A 14,483-nucleotide genomic window follows, 5' to 3' on the forward strand; every position below is an offset into this window, starting at 1 on the left:
ATACAGACCACCGTCATATAGCTGACATATTGCTGAGTGCAACGTTAACCAACAAACAATCAAACAAATTTTGCAGAATTTGATGATTAAGAAAGGTTCGTTATGCCATGAATATACTTGGGTGGTTAAATGGTTTCGCCGTTAACTTTAATTAGTTTGTTCGAGACAGTTCATTCACTCTACTTCACATATTCCAACAATTTTTCAAAAGAATCGGCAACGTAGGCGCTGCCCTTTTCACGTCCGCGATATGCACATATTTATTTAATCATATTTCGTTCTGTGATATTTCAAATGTTAATTTAAAAATATATTTTTACTGTTATCTATCATATCGCCATGTCCTGGGGAACCGTTATTTGCAGGTTGTGTTAACAGTGAATCTTTGAGCGTTTACTTACTAAGAAAATAAACATACTTGTTTTTATCCACTACGAGAGTTAGTGAGTGAGTATGGTTTTGCGGCGCTTTTAGCAATATTCCAGCAATATCACGGCGGGGGACACCACAAATGGGCTTCACACATTGTACCCTTGTCGGGAATCGAACCCGGGTCTTCAGCGCGACGAGCGAACGTTTTAACCACTAGGCTACCCCACCGCCCCTTCACTACTAGAACAAACTCAACGTCCCGTGAAACATACGTCCAAATCATTGGGTCATTGGGTTGATGACGTCGTTTCTTGTTTTTTCCCAACTTCGATTTAAGAATGATATTTACGAACCTAATCAAGTCAAACAGGTAGATTGTAACTGATTAGTATAAAGGTCGATGGAACAAAACAAATGGAGTATATAAATTTCGATTAAAAAATAATAACACTTTGAACACGGTTTCTGATATTGATAGTCACTGATAGTTCCGGCAGATCTCCTGCAGGTGTTAAGTATCTGTAGGCGTGGCAGGTCGCCCGGGGAAAGACTAAGAGCCTCGGGGTGGAATGGTACAGCATGTATTTGTCTTCTGTGTCTACATCATCAGATGATATTACAGATACCACTTGAGTCTGACTGAATCCTACTTTTTGGTAACGTCAAACACTTGTTTTACTGATATGGTATTTCTGCTGAAATCCATATGGTTCTTGTCATTAGGATTACAAACATTATTGAAAAAAACAACTCGGATGTGTCAAATTCTCGGTTGTCTCGAAGTCAATGAAAAGTCTCACGAGTTAAAAATAAGTTAACAAAAATGACCCGATACGTTTGTTTGTTGTTTAACGCCGCAAACAGCAATATTCTAGCTATATGAAGGCGGTCTGTAAATAATCGAGTCTGGACCAGACAATCCAGTGATTGACATCATGAGCATCGATCTACGTAATTGTGATGCGATGACATGCATAAACCAAGTAAGCGAGTCTGACCACCTGATCCCGTTAGTCGCCTCTTCCGACAAGCATAGTCTCCTTTTACGGCAAGCATGAGTTGCTGAAGACCTATTCTATCCCGGACCTTCACTGGTACGTCGTTTGATTATATGAGTCATATTAAGTCATAAAAAGCCATTGATATGAATCAAATGCATATAGATGCATAAATGTAGGTATGAAAAATGCTTTTATTGGTTATTTCGTATCATAAAAATGTTTGTTACATAACATACACGGTGTGGTATGGTTATGTTGTATGATGGCTTGGACAGACGGTAATGAGATCGAGTCGAATTTCGGATAAGTCGAACTATTTGTCTGCTCCCATGAGCTCGAGTCAATGAGGTTCGAATGAATATTCCGATCGTAAGACTACCTTTAATATAAAATGCTTTTATTTAGCCCCTTGACGAAATCATAAATAAATGTAAATCTTGGCCAACGCCATGGTCATCTTGTCATGAACAGTTAAAACATATGAAATTTCTTTTGCGAATGTACACAGAGGTCGGTTTAGTTGGTTACCATCTGTTTGCTGTTAATACTGACAAGACATGATGTGTTGGCTCTGGTGTATTGAAAACCAGACATTTCGCGTCAAATGGGCAGGAATCAACGTAAATTAAAATCCTGAATATACTAGCTGTGGTGCATTGATAACAGGACTGGATACAATTCGCGTCAAATGTACAGGAATCATCGCAAAGTGAAATCCTGATTATACTAGCTCAGGTGCATTAAAACAGGACCGGATACAATTCGCGTCAAATGTACAGGAATCATCGTTAAGTGAAATCCTGATTATACTAGCTCTGGTGCATTGAAACCAGGACTGGATACAATTCGCGTCAAATGTACAGGAATCATCGCAAAGTGAAATCCTGAATATACTAGCTCTGGTGCATTAAAACAGGACTGGATACAATTCGCGTCAAATGGGCAGGAATCATCGTTAAGTGAAATCCTGATTATACTAGCTCTGGTGCATTGAAACCAGGACTGGATACATTTCGCGTCAAATGTACAGGAATCATCGTAAATTAAAATCCTGATTATACTAGCTCTGGTGCATTAAAACAGGACCGGATACTATTCGCGTCAAATGTACAGGAATCATCGCTAAGTAAAATCCTGATTATACTAGCTCTGGTGCATTAAAACAGGACTGGATACAATTCGCGTCAAATGTACAGGAATCATCGCAAAGTGAAATCCTGATTATACTAGCTCTGGTGCATTAAAACAGGACTGGATACAACTCGCGTCAAATGGGCAGGAATCATCGTAAAGTGAAATCCTGATTATACTAGCTCTGGTGCATTAAAACAGGACTGGATACAACTCGCGTCAAATGTACAGGAATCATCGTAAAGTGAAATCCTGAATATACTAGCTCTGGTGCATTAAAACAGGACCGGATACAATTCGCGTCAAATGTACAGGAATCATCGCAAAGTGAAATCCTGATTATACTAGCTCTGGTGCATTAAAACAGGACTGGATACAACTCGCGTCAAATGTACAGGAATCATCGCAAAGTGAAATCCTGATTATACTAGCTCTGGTGCATTAAAACAGGACTGGATACAACTCGCGTCGAATGTACAGGAATCATCGCAAAGTGAAATCCTGATTATACTAGCTCTGGTGCATTAAAACAGGACCGGATACAATTCGCGTCAAATGTACAGGTATCATCGTAAAGTGAAATCCTGATTATACTAGCTCTGGTGCATTAAAACAGGACTGGATACAACTCGCGTCAAATGTACAGGAATCATCGCAAAGTGAAATCCTGAATATACTAGCTTTGGTGCATTAAAACAGGACTGGATACAACTCGCGTCAAATGTACAGGAATCATCGCAAAGTGAAATCCTGATTATACTAGCTCTGGTGCATTAAAACAGGACCGGATACAATTCGCGTCAAATGTACAGGAATCATCGCAAAGTAAAATCCTGATTATACTAGCTCTGGTGCATTAAAACAGGACTGGATACAATTCGCGTCAAATGTACAGGAATCATCGCAAAGTGAAATCCTGATTATACTAGCTCTGGTGCATTAAAACAGGACCGGATACAATTCGCGTCAAATGGGCAGGAATCATCGTAAATTAAAATCCTGATTATACCAAGTCATAACTATTAGTATATTTCCTTCAAAGGCACTATACTAAGCTGTTTAGGATCTCATGGGATTACACTGCCTCTGCATTGATCCTGAGACTTCACAAGTAATGTGACAACACAAATACCCACCCCTCTTCCCTCGTCCATTCTTTCTCTTCCTCCTTCTCTCACTCCATCCTCCTCCCGGAGGCAAGGGAGTTAACTGTCAATGAAAGTCTAGCTTCCACCCTTGCCTAACTAAACTGGATTTATGGAGTTATAGTTTTGTGAGTCTATGCATAGTCCAATCAAATCGCCTTACGAAATCAACATCCGGTTCGTAAACTCACGTGCAGATTTCAGTCGACTGCAAGATTTGCAAACGATGTGCACCGCCAATTCGTCTTCAACAGATATTTTACAAATCTTTTCGTGTTTCTTATCAAGGTGCTCACGTGATTTGATGCGCTTTTTGAGAAAGAAACGTTTTATTTCAAAATAAATTATCGATCAGATCGTCTTGACTGGGCGCCGCCATTTTGTTTGAAGCAAATGCAAGTGATATGAGAGGTGGAATCTGATTGGTCAATAGGAGGGACATGAAAGGGGCATAACTCGTAATAGCCACTGGTGGCAGGGTCGAGCCAAGACATTTCAGCCTAGTTCGCAAGGGTGGAAACTGAACTTTTATAGTCAGTTAACTCCCTTGCCTCGGGAAGATCCCCTTCCTATCTTCCGACCGTCCTTACATCCCCACTCTCGCCTCATCCCGCTGAGACTCAGCAATAACGTCACGTTATCCAGCGGAAAATGTCCACACCTCAAGAGTGCGACGATTCAGTTCATATCTGTATAACATCATCATCAATACATTTTGTATGATTCTGACCTACATGGGCCCCCTGGTATGGTAACACGTCCTGGTAGTTCTGGCTGTCAGAAACACTCTAAAGAAGTCATGATTGTGATCGTTGTGTTGTTTTTGTTTCCCATGTTCACATTATACAATTCTACTGAACTGTCTGGGCAAAGGTGGCCTATTCGTCTGATGCGCCGCAATTCGCTGTGCAGAGTTGCGTCCCTTGACCAGAAACCGATGATCGTGGGTTAGAATTCCGGTTCACCCTGATTGTTTCTAGGTCTTTTAGCACCATACCCATGCTCGGAAATTTCACCAAAGAGGTAAACGTCTGAGGCCTGCATTTCATTAAGCTGACAAGACGTGATACAAATGGAATCCAGTTCACAGCGGCGTTAAACCTAACCCACTCAACTGACCTTTAAACCCGCTGTGACTGTTGAGGTGCAAGTAATATGTTACGAAACGTATCACTGATGCATTTGTATCCACACAGTAACAGTATTGTCGAATTACCACGGCACGTATGGAATATCAGAGGTAAAGATGTTTTGAAAGAGCTTCCACTTAATACGCAATGTACATGTAATTGTTATTATAGACCCAAGCGGTGTTATTCTTACAGCTTGAGACCTTCCAGTCTGGCAGTCGCCATCGGCATATGAGGAACAGTAACAAAAGTGTAATCAATAATTCAACACACCGAGCGTTGTAATAACGTTGTATCTTGAGGGCGCTATCAACACGATGCACGATACTGCCGACTGTTGGTGTATCTGCTTAATTGTGGCCCGTGTCCGGTTGTGTTATTGATTAAGACGCACATCTTGTAATAATGACAGCAACATGCGGTACCCCTGTACCGGTATACCGGTGTGGGTATTATTATAAACGACCGATATACCCTTGTCCACCGGTACGGGGCACAGCACGGGCAACTGACGATACCGCTATACCGGTATACCGCGTTGCAGGTATTATCAACAACGGCCGATATACCCTCATCCTCCGATAGAGGGCATCGCCAAAACAAAACTTTTCTTGAAAACTACGAGACCGCTGCTGTAGGCGACAGAATACACGCTGGTCATGTAACTAAAAAGGCGCTTTGCGAACCGAACTGTCTCGACTGATGAGAAATTAACAATTTATAACGAAACATTATCAATAGAATAAAAAGGGCCAAGATATTAACTCCATAAATGACCATCTGTCATTATTTTGCCTAATCAATGTGGAACTGACGTAAAAAGGACGTCAACAGTTTGTGTTCGGGCTAGACGCTTACGTCTAGGGGAGACAATTTGAGGGGAGGTAACTCTTGTAAGACAATAGTTCCGTCAAAATGTCAAGCGTTATGTTCACTGCAATGAAACTATCACTTTTCCAAACTTCTGAAAACTCAATCTTTTGCACTGAAGTATGTACAATAAATCAACACTCGTCGTTAAAAGTTTAAACTCTTGTTGATTAATCATTGTTGATATAATAATAATAATAATGATAATGATAATGATAATAATAATGATAATATAAAACAAATTAATAATAATAACAATGCATTTATAATGCACCAGATTCCATTCACCAAGTGGATGCTCATAGCGCTACACTATTATTACCCCGGTCAATGGATCAGAGAGCACTTGATTTTCATTCTCAGCTCCCTGGGGAGTATACAACCCAAGGTGCCTGTGAGGCGCCAAAAGGTTAACAGCTACATTACCATCTCATCCTACTCGGCTGAACTTCCCTTTATCATGGAATACACATCATACGGTCAACGGGTGCCAGATATATACCCTTATGAAATTTTTATTATTAATTTTATTTTTTTAATGAAATTAAGTTTTCATTTTCATTCTCAGCCGCCGGGGAAAACTACAGGGCCGGGATGTTTAAGAGTCACCTCTGTCATGACACTCATTTCCCGCTGAATGAATAGGGGGCAGTCGGGTAGCCAAGTGGTTAAAGCATTAACTCGTCACGACGAAGACCCGGGTTCGATTCCCGACATGGGTACAATGTGTGAAGCCCATGTCTGGTGTCCCACGCCGTGATATTGCTGGAATATTGCTAAAAGCGGCGTAAAACCGAACTCACTCACCACTCACTGAATGAATAGAGGCATATTTCGAACAAAGTTACTTGCCTGAGAAATCACCACATGATCTACATGTGTTTTAGTGTGGCACAGGACCGGAATCCTGGAAGCTTTTATTTACAAGTCAAATTATCGAACGCGGTCCCCATGCAACTACTCTCCGCCACCGACGTTGCTCAGCTTCACCTGATGTGTGACCTGTGACCTGACCACGTGCCACACACATCCCGATAGATGTTTGTGTGTTCGTTGTTTAACGCCACACTCAGCAATATTCCATCTACATGACGGCGGTCTGTAAATAATCGATTCTGAACCAGAGGATCCAGTGATTGACACCATGAACATCGATCTACGAAACTGGGATACAATGACATGCATCAAACAAGTCAGCGAGTGTGGCCACCCGATCCTGTTAGTCGCCTCTTACGACAAGCATATCACCTATTACAGCAAGAATGGGTTGCTGAAGACCTGTTCTACCCCGGATCTTTACGGGTCCCGAACGAGAGCGTATTAGCACCCAATGATACCATATATACGCACACACACCACACATACTTCAGATCCGGGGCATTTGCAATTGACGATACCGGTATACTATATACTCGGGGTAGCCATACCCCAATACAGGGAGCTGTGTTGATTAAACGAACAAAGTTCAACTGAACTAGATTCATTTATACGTTGCGTAGGGGCACGGGTGCCCAGACGTCTGAGGCGCCTCAATATAGCTGTGCAGAGTTGCGTCCATTGGGCGTTATAGCTAGTAACCTATGATCGTAGGTTCGAATCCCGGTTCGCCCTGATCAGGTTTCTAGGTTTGTTAGCACCAGTGGTGGCACGTGGTCCTGTGCACAGCGCACAGATCACAAATCAGTTGAAGTTCAGCAACGTCGGTCTTGGAGAGTAGTTGGATGGTTGACCACGTTAAGCAGCTTGACTCCTGAGAGTGTCTAGTTTCTGTTCACCCAGCAGTGAGTGGGTACCCGGTAGGATGAGATGGTAATGTGGTTGTTAACCTTCTAGCGCCTCATAGGCAGCTTGGGTTGTATACTCCCCAGGGAGCTGAGAATGAAAATCGAGTGCTCACTGATCCATTGACCGGGGTAATAATAGCGTAGCGCTATGAGCATCCACTTGGTGAATGGAATCTGGCGCATTATAAATGCACTTCTTATTATTATTATTATTATTATTATTATTATTATTATTATTTACCATACCCCAGCTCGTGGGATTCATCACAGTGATGATATAACACACACACCTTCAAACCATTGAGTGTACCACTCCACACTGTGTATGGCCAGGAGTCACAGGTGACGCGGCCGTCTGAGGCGATTTGATTCACTGTTTAGAGTTGCGTCCCTTTGGCACGCCATAACCTACTATTATGATTGTGGTTTCGAATCCTTGTTCGCCCCAATTATGTTTCTAGGTTTGTCAGCAACATATCCGTGCTCTTGAGTTTCACTGAAGTGGTAAACGTCTGAGACCTGCATCGTTCGGGCTTTCCCCCAACATTAAGCTGACACGCCGCGATATAACTGGAATACTTTTAAAAGCGGCGTTAAACCCAACTCACTCACTCACCGTGTATGACCGTATGTCCAAAAGTAACAGTGATACTGTTTTTAAGCCTGTTTAGGGGCGGTCAGGTAGCCTGGTGGTTAAAGCGTTCGCTCGCCATGCCGAAGACCCGGGTTCGATTTCCGACATGGGTACAACGTGTGAAGCTCATTTCTGGTGTCCCTCGCCGTGATATTGCTGGAATATTGCTAAAAGCGGCGTAAAACCACACCCCTCTCACTTTTTAAGTCTATTGGGTCATAAACAAATCACATCTCAAACTGCCCCCGCACCTCCATTAACTGTCATGAAAACAAACTGACATTTCACGATGTCTCGTGTACACAGACTTGGAAATATCGCTATGACATTTCATATCTTCGTCGAAAAACAGAAGCGTTGAAATATCGCCTTCTAAATACAATACACTGAACACGAACACGGACACTCTGGGTATTTATATATCTGTTGACCTATATACGAAGCGTGCGACACCATGTTGTGTTTGTCTTTGTGTTTGTTGTTTAACGCCACACTCAGCAATATTCCAGCTATATGGCGGCGGTCTGTAAATAATCTAGTCTGGACCACAGTGATTGACATCATGAGCACTTATCCAAGCAATTTGGACGCGATGTCAGCGAGCTGACCACCCGATCCCGTTAGTCGCCTCTTACGGCACGCATAGTCGCCTTTTACGGCAAGCATGGGTTGCTGAAGACCTATTCTGTCCACGGGTCAGCTGTGTTGTAAACATCACCATAGTGTAGGGAAGAGAGCGGAAGCTCGGGTCTTCGATGCCCGACCTAGACTAACATTTAGTCTCTGAAATCTTATATTACACAATATCCTTCTTGACTCTAAAAAAAAAAAAAAATTCCCTATGCTGATTTCAGAGTGTGGATAGAGCTAGCTTGAGCTGGCTAGACTTGCTTTTGTATGCATTTCTAGATTATTATTTTTTCATAAAATAAATATATTCCACGGTCATGGTGCAGGACTATGCCCGGCCGTGTCCTACCTGATGGAACTTATTGTTACCCCGCCCACGCTCGGCATTGGGAGAAAAAACGACTGGTCGCCTCTGAGACAGTGTATCGTCTGAGTGGGCTATTTATGTTTAACTGTGGCATGGTATCTCAGAGGGCTAGCACAACAAAGCGGTCATTAGCCTGAATAAGTACAAACAACCAAAAACGCACACGCAACATAATCCATAATCTTGGACGCGACGTTAAACCCTGGGTCACATCTCACTATATTGCTTAAAGGCAGACGCTACAGGAAAAGTTTTGTTGGGTCTCGACCTACCGTGTTTTGCGTATGTCCCCTGTGACCTTCCACGCGCGGAGCAGATCAACCCGTTTTTCAACATTCGTTGCGAGCCAACCTATGTACACACGCAACACCAGCCAAGGACAACACCCCTATGTATTCAACGAGCCGTGAGCGCATGACATAAAACTATCGGAACAGCCAACGGCAACTGCCCCCCCCCCCCCCCCCCCCCCCCCTCCCTAACACACACACACACACTCCCCCCAATCCCACCCCATCTCCCCCGAATGTATTAATGCTTTATGAATACTGTCAACTAAAGTACTCGTCACGAGAGAGATGTTCAGGGTAAACAAATCATGAACGTCAGGGGTTGTGCTTTCAATTCATATAGACGTTGCCAACAAGAGCTGTTCGGTAGACGGGCTACTGCAGATTATACGTCCTGGCTATTTGAGTTGAGGTAAATTGGGGTTTCACGATGCGTCAGAGAAAATTGGACTTACATGAATAACATGTGTGTATATCTGCTTGAATTGATACTAGTCCAGATTAATGCCGGGTTTATAGTGCTTGCCTTCTGAGACACCGTTACCGATGCATGTCATTCTGCTGCATGTCATTCGTCACCACTCGCCCCTTTCCGTAACCGCTATTCGGCTTGTACCGGAATAACACGAGATGGTCACGAATGGCTAACTTGTATACCCCACACAGACGCAGTGTATTGATCTCGAGCCATTCATTCCTTACAACAAGTACCATTTTTTTAAATTTAGGTTAGTATTGCATGTGACCTTTGAATGTTTCAGACCGTTCAGAGTAATCTTAGCTACATTCCGCCACATCGTGGCATAGTCGTTTGTTTGATGTTCAACGCCGTAGTCAGCAATATTCCAACTACACGACGTCGGCCTGCAGACAATCAAGTGATTGATATTGTGAGTTACTATCCACTTCTACTACCCAGGAATCAGCACAGTATTCATGTCGGTCAGTAATAGTCCAGGGCACAGTCAGTAATATTATATGGCACAGTCAGTAATATTTCATAGCACAGTCAGTAATATTTTACACCACAGTCAGAAATAATCAATGGCACAGTCAGTAATATTCCATGACACAGTCAGTAATAGTCCAGGGCACAGTCAGTAATATTATATAGCACAGTCAGTAATATTTCATGGCACTGTCAGAACTATTCCATAGCACAGTCAGCAATATTTCATGGCACAGTCAGTAATATTTTACACCACAGTCAGAAATAATCAATGGCACAGTCAGTAATATTCCATGACACAGTTAGTAATATTCCATGGCACAGTTAATAATACTTAATGGCACAGTCAGTAATATTTCATGGTACAGTCAGTAATATTTCATAGCACAGTCAGTTATATTCCATGGCACCGTCAGTAATATTTTACAGCACAGTCAGTAAAAATCAATGGAACAGTCAGTAATATTTCATGGCACTTTCTGTTATATTTTCATAGCACAGTCAGTAATATTTCATGGTAAAATCAGCAATATTCCATGGCACAGTCAGTAATATTTCATGGCACAGTCAATTATATTTCATAGCCCAGTAAGTAATATTTCATGGTAAAATCAGCAATATTTCATGGCACAGTCAGTAATATTTCATGGCACAGTTAATAATAGTCAATGGCACAGTCAGTAATATTTCATGGCAGAGTCAGTAATATCTCACTAACGGAATCGGGTGGTCAAGCTCCCTGACCTGATATTTCATGGTACAGTCAGCAATATTCCATGGCACAGTCAGCAATATTTCATACCAGTCAGCAATATTTCATGGTAGTCAGTAATATTTTATGGTACAGTCAGCAATATTCCATGGCACAGTCAGCAATATATCATACCAGTCAGCAATATTTCATGGTAGTCAGTAATATTTCATGGTACAGTCAGCAATATTCCAATATACAGTCAGTAATATTTCAATGTACAGTCAGTAATATTCCATGGCACAGTCAGTAATATTTCATGGTACAGTCAGTAATATTCCATGGTACAGTCAGTAATATTTCATGGTACAGTCAGCAGTATTTCATGGTACAGTCAGCAATATTCCATGATACAGTCTGTAATATTTCATGGTACAGTCAGTAATATTCCATGGCACAGTCAGTAATATTTCATGGTACAGTCAGTAATATTTCATGGCACAGTCCGAAATATTTCATGGCACAGTCAGTAATACTTCCTGGTACAGTCAGTAATATTTCATGGCGCAGTCAGCAATATTCCATGGCACAGTCAGCAATATTTCATACCAGTCAGCAATATTTCATGGTAGTCAGTAACATTTCATGGTACAGTCAGCAATATTCCATGGCACAGTCTGTAATATTTCATGGTACAGTCAGTAATATTTCATGGTACAGTTAGCAATATTCCATGGTACAGTCAGTAATATTTCATGGAACAGTCAGTAACATTCGATGGCACAGTCAGCAATATTTCATACCAGTCAGCAATATTTCACGATAATCAGTAATATGTCATAGAAGAGTCAGTCATATTTCAAGGCACAGTCAGTAATTTTTCATGGTACTGTCAGCAATGTGTCATGACACTGTCAGCAATGTGTCATGACACTGTCAGCAATGTGTCATGACACTGTCAGCAATGTGTCATGGTACAGTCAGTATCATCATGACAGGACCTAACTAACGTCACCACCATTGCAGCCGTACCACTCCTTACTGGGGAACATTTCGGAATCCTCGGAATGCTTCGTTAACTTCAACATATTCAACTGGCCAACCAGAAATTGATTCTAAGATTATCGACCAAAACCCCCACAAAACAACGTCACACGGCATAACCGGTTATTACAAAACGTTGATGTGTGATGGGGAAGGTGCTGATGAAATGAGGACGAGAGGAAAATAGATTGAGGTTGTGTTTCCCGTTTAAATCTGAGATGCCAAGATTGTTATTCCTATTAAAGATTGAAACCTGTATAGAGATATCAAGCACTGGTATACCAACCGCGCTGCCTGAATACCAAAGCTACGACTGTCGCGGTTTGCATACCGTAAGATATACACGTGCGCCTTAACGTTGTTTCGGTACTTAAATATAGACTTACGACATGTCGTGATTCCTGTACTTTAAACTAGGTTTACGACATGGAATTTCAGTACTTTCATACAGATTTACGACATGTCGTAATGTAAGTAGTTGAATATAGACTTACGACATGTCGTAATTTCAGTACTTTAATATAGACTTACGAGTTGTAATTTATGTACTTTCATTCAGACTTACGACATGTCGTAATGTCAATACTTAAATATAGACATACGACATGTCGTAATTTCAATACTTTAATAAAGACTTACGAGTCGTAATTTGTGTACTTTCATTCAGACTTACGACATGTCGTAATGTCAATACTTTAATATAGACATACGACATGTCGTAATTTGTGTACTTTCATGTAGGCTTACGACATGTAGGTCAGAATTTAAGACACCTATGATTGATCCACATATTCCTCTAGGCGTACGACTACGTAGCTCACATACGTAACGACTACGTGTCTGACATACGCAGGCATGCGTTCTCTACCCATCGATAGTCGTATGGACTATTCGGCAGGATGGGGAAGAAAAAAACCATTACGATGCGTTTTCATCAACCCATTGTCGTCGATCGATGACAGTAACAAAGTGGAGGCTGATATACGACCTTGTGGCGGGCCATCGGGGACGGAATCCCGCCACGTGATGGTCTAGGCCCGCGACGTCAGCTGTCGCTGACCAACCCTACAGAAAGCTCTCAACAACAGGTCAAGGTGTTGGACAAAATCCCGCTAATAAGCACCACGTGTTAAGGGATCTGGACACACGTTGTCTTGCCACGTGTGTCGAATACTTGAAGCTGACCATATCAGATTAGTCAGTTAAAATAACCCTAGTCAAGGTTAACATTATTGCAGAGAGTCGTTTAGAGTGACTATCGTAACAGTCATATTGTGTCAGGATTGATTGAGTCGTAACTGACACATTTCGCCGTAAATGATTGTATCATAACTGACACATTTTGTCGTAATTGATTGCATGGTACCTGATACATTGTGCCACGACTTTGTATCGCAACTGTTACGAACTGATACATTGTATCCAAAAACCCATACATGCACATATACATGCACTTGTGCATTGTGACGCATATGCATATCCACTCAGAGAGGCCCGATATCCAGGAGATATGATGGGCATATCATATATATGACATGTATAACAATGTCGTACCCTAACCTATGGGCAGGTTTATAGAATAAACCTCATTTGCGATCCAGTTGGACATATAGTAGGAAATAAACTTCTTGCATCACACAATGGTTCTAAAAGTCATGAGCTGATTAAGAAACAAGTGAGTTGCGTTCAGAGAAGCTTCTAGCTTATAAGATTTTACAATGTTTGTATTAGTTCCGTGGGCATCATTGACACGTGCACATGTCATTTTCACCTGTGGGTGCGGACTCCAGTGCCCCACCCTTTTCATGACCCCCCACATCTATCGCGACCCCACCCCACCATGCCTCCCACCCGCCTCTGACTGACGCAATGTCAACACAAAGCCACCAAAGGTGCTTATATGCCACATCTATAATCAAATCCTCTTTAACAATAGTATGAACGCGGACTTACCTGCTGTGAATACTAAGCGTTCTTGGGGTGTCGGATCCTGACAGGGGTACCGTAGCTTCACCAGGCCCCGCGATGCGATACCATTCGAAAACAATACAAAGCTCACACACTACTGAGGTAGTTTCTCGCTACACATAGGCAGGCTTGACAACTGATATAAAAACTAGCCACTTGATGGGGGATAGCGCGCTGTCAGAGTCTGTGAAAAGTGTCCCCGGTACGTGCTGTGCTGTCACGGGCCCTGTTCTTCAAGCCGCAAACACCATCACAAACAATCAATCTCCAGCTGTGTGCGACACCAACTATTTGGCCCGCAGATGCACGCGTTTTAGTGTAGAAAACCACGTCAAATGGATTCTAGAAGCAGTTACATTCAGCCACCATGCACGATGAGAATGTAAGTATCTCTGCGCCGTGTCTTTTAAAGAAGCGATGCTCGGGATGGGGATATGCTACGATGATGTTCTTTATTTCTGTAAGTACTTCGTATAA

At 42.1% G+C, this 14,483-nt stretch overlaps 1 protein-coding gene across 2 annotated transcripts in view; it reads right to left on the reverse strand.

The window, feature by feature from the left end:
• Positions 1–14,245, reverse strand: part of LOC139444480 (cholinesterase-like) — a 46,251-nt gene extending 32,006 nt beyond the window's left edge. Inside the window, exon 1 of one of the 2 annotated variants that reach the window (XM_071225441.1) lies at positions 13,992–14,245. The gene's annotated coding sequence lies outside the window, so the exon portion shown is untranslated. Of the gene's footprint in view, positions 1–9,336; positions 9,425–13,991 lie in introns of those variants that run through there. The other variant, XM_071225439.1, reaches the window with a different exon arrangement.
• Positions 14,246–14,483: the final 238 nt, after the last annotated feature.

This window comes from Haliotis cracherodii, unplaced genomic scaffold (assembly GCF_022045235.1).
Source record: "Haliotis cracherodii isolate W230 unplaced genomic scaffold, xgHalCrac1.p SCAF_54, whole genome shotgun sequence".
Lineage (NCBI taxonomy): Eukaryota > Metazoa > Mollusca > Gastropoda > Lepetellida > Haliotidae > Haliotis > Haliotis cracherodii.